Raw genomic sequence first — 12,935 nt, forward strand, 5'->3', positions numbered from 1 at the left:
CCCCTTCCTAAATCCCATTCTGTTACAACAAAAGTGAAAGCATGCAGAGAATGCAATCCTGATAGCCTCCTCCACCCCCACCCCCCATCTGAATGGGAGCATCCCAGCAGGGGATCTGACACTACCACTGCATGATGAAATGAGTTCCCATCACTTGCCTCAGCTCCTGCCAATTTAGCAGTCCAAAACCGTGTAAACGCAAGTAGATAAATAGGTACCACTTTATTGGGAAGGTAATAGTGTTCCGTTCACTTCATACTCTGTGCTGCGGCATGATGCCATGCTGGCCACATGACCACAGAAATATCTTCGGATAGCGCTGACTCAATGGCCTAGAAACAGAGATAAGCATCACCCCCCAAATTTGGCTACAACTAGCAGAGTAAAACCTGCAGGGATTCCTTTACCTTTACCTTTACCCAAAGCAGCCCTGCCCTGCTTGAGATAGTAAATTTTCTTTTGGAATAAAGTCTTCTGTCTCAAAGGCCATCAGTCCAAATTCAGTCATAAGAAGGAAATGCAAAAGTCTTGAAGTTACTCTCCCATTGCAGGTAATCCTCGAGTTACAACCACAATTGAGGCCAAAATTTACGTTGCTAAGTGAAACATTTGTTAGGTGAGTTTTGCCCCATTTTACGACTTTTCTTGCCACAGTTTTTAAGTAAATCATTGCATTTGTGAAGTTAATAACATGGTTGTTAATTCCCATTGACTTTGCTTGTCAGAAGGTCATAAAAGGTGATCACATGACCCCAGAACACTGCAACGGTCATAAATAGGAACCAGTTGCCAAGCGTTTGAATTTTGATCACGTGACTGTGGGGAGGCTGCAACAGTCATAAGTGTGAAAAACGGTCATAAGTCACTTTTGTCAGTGCCATTGTAACTGATTGCTCAGTAAAAGAACTGTTGTAAGTCGAGGACTAACTGTAATGTTATCATAAGAGGCACAGATACCATCTGAGCAGAATTTTTACCTCAAAGGTAAGATGTACTTTTCTATTTGATTTGAGTGACAATGATTCTTTCCAAATTTGCATTAAAAAATGTATTTGGGCCTCTTTCGCTTAATTTATTTTTTGTCGATGACAAAAAATAGCTGTCTTTCTCAACCTCCAGCATTCAGAAATTCAGTGTCCAAGGAACTACAAGGGCAAATCTCTAAAAGACTCTTTCAGGAAAGCTGTTGGTAACCCAATTCCCAATTAGATCATCGTGCTTTCTGTTTATTATGGTTTGGTCCAACATTTTGTCTTTTATTATTCTCTGTTCATTATTTATTATGTGCTTTTAAACTGCAACTGAAACCTTTGAGTGAGTGCAGGTCCTTGCATTCATAAATCTAAACTTAAAATCAGACTACTAGAGCATTTCATAGGACAGCCCGAAGAAAAGCGGGAGTCAGGCTTCAGCGAAGAAAGAGTTTGAGTAAATGCAGCTTGCCTTGCTAGGTAGAAAAAATGCAATTTTTAAAAAAATCTATTTATGGTCCAAAGAGAAACCCATCTTTCTTTGCATCTGGCCATAAAGACATAATCATCAAATAGGACACAACATGGCCATTTAATTTTACTGTGATTCATTCATGTGCACCAGCCTTTCTCACTCACAGAGCTACTCCTCCACTCGCAAAAAAAAATACCTTATGCCACCAGGCTTGAAATTTTGGGCTTGGACAACCTAGAACTACGCTGTCTATGGTCCGACCTAAGCATAGTACATAAAATTATCTGCTACGATGTCCTACCTGTAAATGACTACTTCAGCTTCAACCACAATAATACACGAGCACACAATAGATACAAACTCAATGTAAACCGCTCCAAACTCGATTGCAGAAAATACAACTTCAGCAACAGAGTGGTCAATGCCTGGAATGCACTATCTGACTCTGTTGTTATATCCTCAAACCCCCATAACTTTAACCTTAAACTGTCTACTGTGGACCTCACCCCATTCCTAAGAGGTCTGTAAGGGGCGTGCATAAGCGCACCAGTGTGCCTTCCGTCCCTGTCCTACTGTCCCCATTTATTCGTACCCATTTCATGTATTCATATCCATGTTTATACTAATTCCTGTTATCTCGTACATGTTTGACAAACTAAACAAATAAATAAATCGAGATGCTCAACTGGTTGTGAATTTTGGAAGCAAATCTGGGAGGGCACCCAGATAAAAATGGGCTCATCGCTTTCATTCCTACTTCTTCATATCCAACTGTTTGATTTGGCAAATGAAGGCAAATATATGTGTCCCATGTTAATGTTGCAGGATCCAATCTGGGTCAGTCACCAGGACCAGAGGTTTAGTCCTCTGAACTTTTGGACTCCAGGTGAAGCCCATTTTCAGGGAACTTCTCTCTCACCAGAATGTGTGCTTTGAACTACAGGTAGTCCTCGACTTACAACAGTTCATTTAGTGACTGTCCAAAGTTACTACGGCACTGGAAAAAAGTTATTTATGACCTTTTTCACACTTACGACCTTTGTAGCATCCCCATGATCATGTGGTCAAAATTCAGATGCTTGGCAACCAATTCATACTTAAGACCATTGCTGTGCCCCAAAGTCATGTGATCATTTTTTGCAACCTTTTGACAAGCAAAATCAAGGAGGAAACCACATTCCCTTAACAACAGTGTTACTAATTTATCAACGGCAGTGAGTCACTTAACAGCTGTGGCAAGAAAAGTTGCAAAATGTCTCACTTAGCAACAGAAGTTTTGGGCTCAATTGTGATCGTAAATCGAGGAATACCTGTATTCTATGTTTGGCATCTATGTGGTGCCTGGTTGGGTGTGGCTTACACCCCAATCAACCAATAAAAAGCCACATCCAACCAGCCACCACATAAATACCAAGCATAGAATAGCCCAAGACAGAAGTTCCCTGAGGATGGGCTCTAGCGCTACCACTAAGCCTCTGGTCCAGTGATGACTGATCCAGATTGGAATCCTGTTTGATTTGGGGAAATAGTAAAGGTGACAAACACCTTTCCTAAGAGATGATGAGAGTCCCTGGGAACCTGGTCCAATGACAGCTTCATGTCTGTAATATCAATGTTTGTTTGAGAGAGGGAGGAAGTGTGAAACAAAAGAGCCAACAAATCTTTTTAATGCTGTTTGGTTGTGGGAAGGAACTCCTGATTGTGATACATTATATTAGGCATTGGCTGTTCAGGGAATTTGCTATGATTGAGTTCTAGTTCATTACCCAGAGGACTCCAGTGCTATTGTCAAGGCCTGGCACTACAGCAAGATGGCCTAACCCTCAGGTTACAAAGACTGCAACAGCACAAAGGCAATTATCCTGGAAGAGAAATGTTGTCCCCCTAATCAGCCAGCAATCAATGCCTAAGAAGGGGAGATAACCCCCATCTCCACTTCCGTATTAATAGTGCCATCGAGTAATTACTTTCAGCATGGGCAGGTGCATGAAAGGATGAGCTCCGTAGAAGTCTCCATCCAAGATTAATGAGTGCTGTCAATTTGCCCAGCAGACAACTGATTCTCCCACTCAGTGTAGCTACTAGTTTTACACATGCCTCTGGGTTCTTTTTCTTGAAAGGGGCAAAAAAAAATAAAAAAATTAGCCAGTCACTTAAACACAATCAGTTAGCATGGATGGATGTGTGTGTGTGTTTGTGTGTGTGTGTGAGAGAGAGAGAGAGACAGAGACAGACAGACAGACAGACAGAGCATATGCACATGTGCTTATACGTGCATGTTCTGAACATGAAATAAAAAGGGGAAAATGATCATCTTGTCATGTTTGTAGTAACCCTTTATCGTTTATTCAGAAGGACAATTAATCATCTTCCTGACTTAATAGTGGGTCATCATCAGAAACTTTTGCTTCCTATGAAGTTTCGGAACTGTGGGGCAGGGATTGAAGATAAGAATGGAGCAGGGGTGGGTTCTAAATTGTTTTACTACCGGTTCTGTGGGCGTGGCTTATTTTGTGGGTGTGGCTTGGGTGTCATGTGACTAGGTGGGTGTGGCTAGCTGGTCAGAGTCATTTCTGGAAGGTCCTCACACTTACGACCAGTCCTCGCACTTACGACCCGACTCATTTGTTTGCTTTTAACACTGATCAGCTGTAGGACGGCCCTTTGAAGCCCCGCGGCAAGAGTTTAAACAGTTTTTTTTCCTCTAGTCATCAGCTGGGACTCAGGAGGCAGCAATAGATTGGGGGTGGGACCAAATAAAAGGTAAGAATAACGTGGGGGGTGGGGGGGAGAACCGGTTCGGTGACATCATATCGTCACCGCAACCGGCTCGGCCAAACCGGACCGAACCGGGAGGAACCTACCACTGGAATGGAGGGTTTCCCCTTCCCAGAGGCCTTGCACTCCCATTCCTCTCTTTATTTTGCTATTTTTTAGGCCCAAAACCAGGAACCAGCAATTCAGCTGCTTTGCTGATGAATTTCAGGGAAGGAATTGGAGATTTACAATGGGATCCTGAGAGCTGTGCAAGCAACCTACCAGCTGCAGATTGTCACATTCTTTTTTTATGTAGAGTGGAATGAAGAAAAGTACCGTCTACTGAGACATTCAAAGAAACTCTGAAGTCCAACCACATTCTCTTGGCCCTCCTCAGAAGATTTTGGTTATAGGGAAACTAGGAGAATGGAGCATTAGATGTGACGCTGTCCATATATGGCCTTCCCAAAGTTGCTAATCACAAACCTCAGCCTCTCCCCTCACACACACACACACACACTGTTGACCATTCTTCCTGAAATCCAATATTATACCCCAACTTCCACCTGGTCAAAGTAACTACAGATTTTCTACTGCATGTTGAAATTCATAGTCAAAAAACAAACAAGACCATGATGACCTATTGACTGAAAACAACTATTCAGGACAGTTGTTTTGTCCCTTAATTCGTCCCCTTCAACTTCCAAACATGCCAAAATGAAGAAGAAGTAGGAGAAATGATTGGTCCTACCACTCTGGAGACTAAACTGTCACCTGGACACTTATCTATATATATAAAAGCGAAAACCATTTATGCATTAATCACGAAATCTCCAGAACCGTAAAGCCTACAAACTTGAAATTTGCCACATATGTTCCTCTTGGCTTCTAGGTGCTCACAAAGAAAGGATTTTTCGAAATGACCATCAGAGCATTAGTATTTCCTATATTATTATAACACGCTCTGGTGCTAATTAGTTAGATGGTCTACTCCCCCTCCCAACTTGAAAATAACTCTGGAGAGAATGGGATAGTATAGGAAAGGCATCTGTGGGGCAAACCTCATGGAGAGAAGGAGCTAGAATGCCTGAGGGAGAGAAGGGGATAGGATAGGAGATGTTTCTGTGGGGCAAGGCTGAGGGAGAGAAGGGGAGAGGAGAGGCTTCTGTGGGGCCAGCCTGAGGGAGAGGAGAGGCCTCTATGGGGCAAGCCTAACGGAGAGAAGGGGATAGGAGAGGAGCTATGGGGCCAGCCTGAGGGAGAGAAGGGGATAAAGAAGAGAGGTTCCTGTGGGGCTAGCCTGAGGGAGAGAAGGGGAGAGGAGAGGCCAATCATAACTACTCATTAATTTTCAAACTCTAAGTGTCGATTTATCAAGCCTGATCACATAGTTTCATAGCGGAGCATGGGTATTCAGCTATTCTAGCAATATATATCTCAAATATATCAAATCATTTCTTGGGATTTACAAAAGGTAGGCGTACATTGCATTCTTCGTCTCTTTAAGTCAGAAACATAGACCTTGATCATGAAAATCCTTTTAAAAGCTGCCATGTTCTTTGTTTGCTTCTAACATCATTGTTCTTTTCCATCTTTCTGTTTATATCAGCACCTTCTGTGTGGAAAGAACCACTGAGGAAATTGTTCTCCTGCCTTCTATTCAGTGCCACAACTGACCACCCATGATAAGGTATACAATTTATTGGATATTAGATTTTGCTAATTAATTCTCTGGCTTAATTTCTCCTGAAGGAATACTATTCATTGTTCCCAGTAAATATACGTAGATATCTCCAGACAAGCGGTAATTTGATTTGTATATAAATGGATTAAACCTACACAAGTGTGGTGTCTACAGATCCATTGACTGTTGTTCACTGGTAGCCTCTTTGAGCTAGTAAGAAACAATGGAAAGGGAATTAGTTTATATATTTTTAATCCACACACAAGTGCTTCCAAGAAGACTCTACCAATCCTGCTTCAATTTGTAATTTACAACTTTACATATCACCTACAGATACCATTATATAAGAACTCTTTGATGGATATCTTTTCAAGAAAATAATGCAGCCTGCCAAATTGGAAGTCAGCCACACAGAAACAGGCATATAATTCATGAGTTATCTTCTGAGACAATCATATAGAAAAATATATAATTTAGTAAAGTCACCTAGAGAAAAGTATATTTGATAAAATTGCATAGGAAAATACTTTGATATTAGAAGGTCGACTTTTTTTTTAAAAAAAAAGGTATATTTGAAATAGATGTAAAGGTGGTCCTTGCTTAATGACCACTTGTTCAGTGACTGAACTTATGAACAAGCAGTACTTATGACTGGCCATTGCAGCATTCCTGTGGTCAAATGATCATGATCTGGGCACTTGACAATTGGCTTACAACTGCAATGTTGTGACCACCATATTCAACTTTTCTCTGGCAGCTTCCAAGAAGCAAAGTCAATGGAGAAGCCAGTAGAACATCGCAAATGGTGACTTTGTGATGTCACAAAAGAAGGAAGAGCTGTAAGGGCAGCAAGCGGAAGTGCTACAACTACCACTGGTAAGCTGAACAGTCATGTGACATTAAACTTTATGGCCATGTCGCTTAGTAATGGATTCTAGTCCCAATTGCTATCATTAACAAGGACTACCTGATACAAAACTGCAACTCTAGTGGAAATACTAAGCATATTACTCAACGATGCATACAAAACATGTATTATAATGAAGCTGTATGTGGCATCTATTAGTTCATTTCCTTGTTGGCCGTGACATTTCTTAAAAAAATAATTCACTGAAGTCAAAAGGGCTCTTATTTTAGTCTACCAAGCCACAAGAGATGGCTAGATGTTACATTTTGGAAAGAGGAGTTCCAATGTTACTAAGCACCTATTATCCCAGGCATCATGTGATTAATTGCTGGAGAGTCTTGGTTCTGACTGATCTCCACAGGGGTAGAAAAGGAAAGGCAGAAGCAGAAAACCAGACTGCATAAGACGTTGTCCTTGACTTATTTTCTTGAAATACATTTGCTCACTACAGGAACCATGCATGCACAAAGTCATCTCAGTTGTGATCTTCAAGATTTAAAAAATAACTTTTTTAAAAAAAACATCCAGATTGCGTTTACAAAAGAGCACCCAAATCTTGATTTAAAGATTGATTTAAAGATTTAAAGAACTGATTTAAAGTTCCTAAACAGTGATTAAGAGATGGGTGAACAATCTCATGTGCAGCCTTCTAAAGGAGGGTGAACAGACAGCTTGGGTCTCATCCAAGTTGTGCAATCTGTCTGCTTTCCTTGTGCCTGGCCATTAGTGAGGGCTGCAGATGTAAGCCTAAAGAAAGGAGAATAAAGGTGATACTTCCAGATATTTTGCAAAGGGGTGTACAAAGAATGAAGTCACCACCTTTTTCTAGAAAAGTTTAATAACTCGATGGCAAGAGAACATTTAGCAGGTCGGTTTTTTCCCACCACTACTAGAGGGTTTTTTATGGCAACTTCCAGCATCCCTCCCTATTGTTATGTTGAATGCAGATTCTCATAGTATCTTAAGGCTGGACGGGTCTTTCAATGTCTTTTAGTCCAACCCTGCCCAAGGAAAGAGTCCTTATACCTCTTCAAGTTTGATTCAGCAGACAAAGTCCAACTTCTGTGTAGCTCATAGTGAGTTCCACTTCACAATCCCAGAAGCCTTTGGTGCTATGCAAATGTTTCCAGTGGCTCAGTCCCCAGGGCACTGGTTTCATTGTACAAAGCAGAGGTGGGTTTCAGCAGGTTCTGACCAATTCTGGAGAACCGGTAGCAGAAATTTTGAGTAGTTCGGAGAACCGGTAGTAAAAAATCTGACTGGCCCTGCCCCCATCTATTCTCTACCTCCCAAGTCCCAGCTGATCGGGAGGAAATGGGGATTTTGCAGTAAACTTCCCCTGGATTGGGGATGGAATGGAGATTTTACAGTATCCTTCCCCTGGAGTGGGCTGGGATTGGAGATTTTACAGTATCCACCAAGCCACGCCCACCAAGCCATGCCCACCAAGCCACACCCACAGAACCGATAGTAAAAAAATTTGAAACCCACCACTGATACAAAGACCAATTCACCAATGGAAGAAGAATATTTGTAGCTCAGGGTTGAACTGTTGTCTTCTAAGCTTGGTTGTTTAACGTGCAGACATTTCATTACCTAACTAGGTAACATCATCATTGCTAGAAGGGAGTGGGGCTTGCTCTCTATCAGTGTTGATGGGAGTGATCTTGGTGGTTTCCTTGATGTACTGTTAGCTTGTTTGTCCAATTTGTAGGGTTCAAACCCAACTTCTCTGCAGCTCACAGCAAGCTCCTCTTTACTCTCGCAGAAGCTTCTGGTGCTATGCAAGTGATCCCAGTGCCTTGGTTGCCAGCCTGCTAGGTTGATCCACTGGACAAAGTCCCACTTCTCCCCATCTCATGGTGAGCTCCTCTTTGCTCTCCCGAAAATCTCTGGTACTGTGATTCCCAGTGACTTCTGATATAGTACAAGTAGTCCTCAACTTACAACAGTTCATTTGGTGACCATTTGAAATTACAAAGGCATGGAAAAAGCGACTTGTGGTCATTTTTCACACTTAAGACTGTTGCAGCGTCCCAATGGTTATGTGATAGTTCAGACACTTGGCAATTGATTCATATTTATTGCGGTTGCAGTGTTCCCAGGTCATGTGATCACCTTTTGTGAACTTCTGATGAGCAAAGTCAATGGGAAAGCCATATTCATTTAATAACTGTGTTAATAACTTAACAACTGCAGTGATTCATTTAACAACAGTTAGGTCGTAAAATTAGGTAAAATTAACTTAACAACTGTCTCGCTTTGCAACATAAATTTTGGGCTCAATTGTGGTTGTAAATTGAGGACTACCTGTATGTTCTTCTTCTATATATTTATACTACAATATAATATGTCCTTATTGATATAAATATGATCACAGAATCCCTTAAATTGAGCTCTCCCTTGGCAATCTGGCAGGCATGTGGATTTATCTGCCTCATTGCCAAAAACAAATCTTCAAAGTCGACTTGTCAGGCTTCCATTCTAAACCATGTTGTGCCTGTAAGCAGTTAAAACAAGAATGAGATCTTCCTGCAAAGGCAGTGTGTCTTCCTAAGTAAACATCTGGGTTGATGCCTGCTATGTGACACTGAAGTAGAAGGCCTAAAAGAACCAGTTTGCAGATCAGGTTTCAAGACGTTCAATGAACTTCTTCCTTCCAAAAGCAGGTTGGGGAAGGGAATGAGGCTTCTTCTTCTCATAAAGTTCTACTGTATAGGTACATACAGAAGCCATGCTGGCGCAGTGGTTAGAATGCAGTATTGTAAGCTAATTCTGCTGACTGCCAGCAGTTTGATCCTGATGGGCTCAAGGTTGACTCAGTTTTCCAGCCTTCCGAGGTCGGTAAAATGAGGACCCAGATCGTTGGAGGCAATATGCTGTCTCTATAAACCATTTAGAGAGGGCTGTAAGTGTAAAGCAGTATGACACAGCATATACATCTAAGGGTTATTGCTAATCCTATTGCTTATCCTTGATGTCCTTGGCCACATCATACAGAAACTGTTTCTTCTTAGGAAAAGCAGCTGCTTAGGCCACCTAACACTTCTCCACTAAATTATTTGGTGGGTGATGCACTTCCATGTGTTGATTATGATCAAAGCCCTTTTCAGCCAGTAGAGGTTTGTAAATTATTTTCCTCCCTAGGGCCATGACAACAGCTGGGGATCAGCTGTGGCACTTATGCTAATCTAGTCCCCTAACGCTAAAGATAGGGGAGACTAATAAGCTTTTCTCGGCTTCTTCTTCTGAAAATGAGCACTTTGGTCTTACTGCATTCCACATTACCCAGCACATTGTTGGTGGAGACTTTGTCTGCCTTGTGGCTGCAGCATCCTCTGTACCGTTTCTTGAGACAAAGCATAAGATGCTACCCAACCCCATTCCTTAGAAACCAGCAATTTTTCTTGAGATTGGCAATGGTAGAACATCCTCCACTGCCTTCATAAATAGTGGGATGGATTAAGGAGCACAAGTCATCTTGCATAGTACATAGCCTCTCTTCTGACACTTGGCCATCCTGTGCCACAATTTACTTTCTACGGCAATTGCTTCATTCATCATACCTAATACAGAGGAACAATCTAATAATACTCTCTTGTCACCTTTTTCAAGTTTTAGTTTCCAGAGTTGCTCCGAGTTTTGGGAGGGCTGAAAAACACAGAGATAACCAGCCATTTGGACCATTTGAAAGTTGGACCAAAAGAAAGGCTGAGCGCCAAAGAATTGAGGCCTTTGAACTATGGTGCTGGAGAAGACTCCTGCGAGTCCCTTGGACTGCAAGATGATCAAACCGGTCAGTCCTAGAGGAGATCAACCTGACTGCCCTTTAGAAGGCCAGGTCCTGAAGATGAAACTCAAATACTTTGGCCACCTGATGAGAAGGAAAGACTCATTGGTGAAGAGCCTAATCCTGGGAACGATTGAGGGCAAAAGAAGAAAGAGATGACAGAGAATGAGGTGGCTGTATGGAGTCACTGAAGCAGTAGGCGTGAGCTTAAATGGACTCCAGAGGATGGTAGAGGACAGGAAGGCCTGGAGGAACATTGTCCATGGGGTTGCAATGGGTCGGACATGACTTTGCAACTAACAACAACAACAAACCAGCCATTGATATCCACACTACGACCAGTGAAGTCCATTAAAATAAACTGATGCTCAGAATTAAAAAAAAAAAAAATCCAATCAGACCATAAGATTCTTCTGTGTGTAGGAAGATGTCTTTATTTAATAATATGCTTTGGTTCCTTCCTTCAAAATATAGCATGTTAAGCCTACACATCTTTGGAGTCCTTCTTACCAATTCTACTCTGGGAGACTCTGAAATTCTACCTTTAAATCCTGCCCTGACAAGAGTATTGAGAACAGAATTTTATATCTCTCCAGGATGTCTCAAGCACTTTGAAAAATAAATACGGAAATCTGTGGACTCTTAATGAATAATTGCTTTTTGCAAATTGCAATCAGCTACTCTAGTCAAATTTAACACAGTCTCTGTATTTATGTGCTCTATGTGTGTGTATATCACTAGCTGTTAAATATCTAATTTCTTAATTTCTTGAAGCTTCACAAAACACATGGTACTTCAATTAATGTGGTTTTTACAGTAGTGGTCTTATATTAATACTGTTTACAAAATAAGGTATACTTTGGATTACTCTGAGTTGAGAAGAGCTTTTTTTAAAATCCTTTTTTAAATTTAATCTGTAAAATGTCCCTTCGCACAAATGTGTCAATAGTCACATCACAGTAAATCTATGCAGAATAAGGACTAGCATATTTTCTATTACACAAATTCACTCCTGCTTCATTGGAATAGAGATTATGTACAATATGTCCCCGCAGATGTTTTTTTCCAGTGGGGCCCAGTGTATTTCATTTAAATGCCAAGGCACAAAAATCTAAAACAATGTGACTTTAACAAGAAAAAAAAAAGAAAAAAGAAAATGAGAGGGATTGGAGGAGGAATTTGATGAGAAAATGGCAAGAATTCCTGTGGCATTTGGGTAACAGTTTCCAGCCTTCATTTTAATAGAATAAACAGGATCATATTTCATTCAAATCTGGCAATGAGATGAGCTCTGGGTATTACACCGATATAAACCAATAAAGAATTTGCAAATTTGAAACACTAATTAACAGACACAATATTAAATGAAAAAAAGTTTGCTCAAGGGGCAAATATATTTGAAGACTTCCAACTTTTATTAGAATATGTTTTTGAACAGGAAAATGCAAAAGAAACTGTTCTGACGTGTGTGTTTTTTCCAAGAAAATAAGATGGGATAAGTATAGATCTAGGTTATATAGATAGATATAGATAGATATAGATCTAGATGATATAGATCTAGAAGATCTAGTTATAGAAGATATAGATATAGTTGATATAAATGGTAGAGATAGGGAGAGGGAGAGGGAGGGGGAAAGGGAGAGGAAGAGAGGTTGAACTGTGAAATCCTGGATGAACTAGGACTCCATTTTGGAACATAAATTAAGCTATAATATTCTTATGTAAAAGCAAGGTACACTAAATTAAATAGGACACATTCCTTAGCACACTAAATTAGATTATGGTATTAGTGCCTAGTATCTAGGACATGTCAGTAGAACCCAGAGGTGGTATTCAGCAGGTTCTGACAAGTTCTGGAGAACCGGTAGTGGAAATTTTGAGTAGTTTGGAGAACCGGTAAATACCACCTCTGACTGGCCCCACTCCCATCTATTCTCTGCCTCCCGAGTCCCAGCTGATCGGGAGGAAATGGGGATTTTGCAGTAACTTTCCCCTGGAGTGGGGAGGGGATGGAGATTTTGCAGTATCCTTCCCCTGCCATGCCCACCAAGCCAAGCCACGCCCACCAAGCCACGCCCACAGAACCGGTAGTAAAAAAAATTTGAATCCCACCACTGGTAGAACCAGAATGGAATCCTATGATCCTCTGGATATCGCTGAACATCTACAACCACTTGCATTGGACATACCAGTGGAGGGCTACTGGTCCCCCACACTTGCAACAGATGAATTTGTATGAAGATAACCGTAGTCTTACATGACTAGTTGCATTATCATTCTCCAGTAACTCAGCATGATGGAATATTTAATAGATCTTGGGAATTCAGAGGGTGCAACAAGACAGCTAAGGA

At 41.1% G+C, this 12,935-nt stretch overlaps 1 long non-coding RNA gene across 1 annotated transcript; it reads left to right on the forward strand.

The window, feature by feature from the left end:
* The first annotated feature begins 5,822 nt into the window (after nt 1-5,822).
* LOC148114646 (uncharacterized) lies at nt 5,823-10,952 on the forward strand. The gene is made up of 4 exons (XR_015732872.1): nt 5,823-5,893; nt 6,645-6,763; nt 8,563-8,656; nt 10,416-10,952. It is a non-coding gene; the product is annotated as an uncharacterized LOC148114646 (long non-coding RNA).
* Nucleotides 10,953-12,935: the final 1,983 nt, after the last annotated feature.

The sequence above is a fragment of the Pantherophis guttatus genome, chromosome 3, assembly GCF_059756535.1.
Source record: "Pantherophis guttatus breed Tessera chromosome 3, ASM5975653v1, whole genome shotgun sequence".
In the NCBI taxonomy this organism is placed as follows: domain Eukaryota; kingdom Metazoa; phylum Chordata; class Lepidosauria; order Squamata; family Colubridae; genus Pantherophis; species Pantherophis guttatus.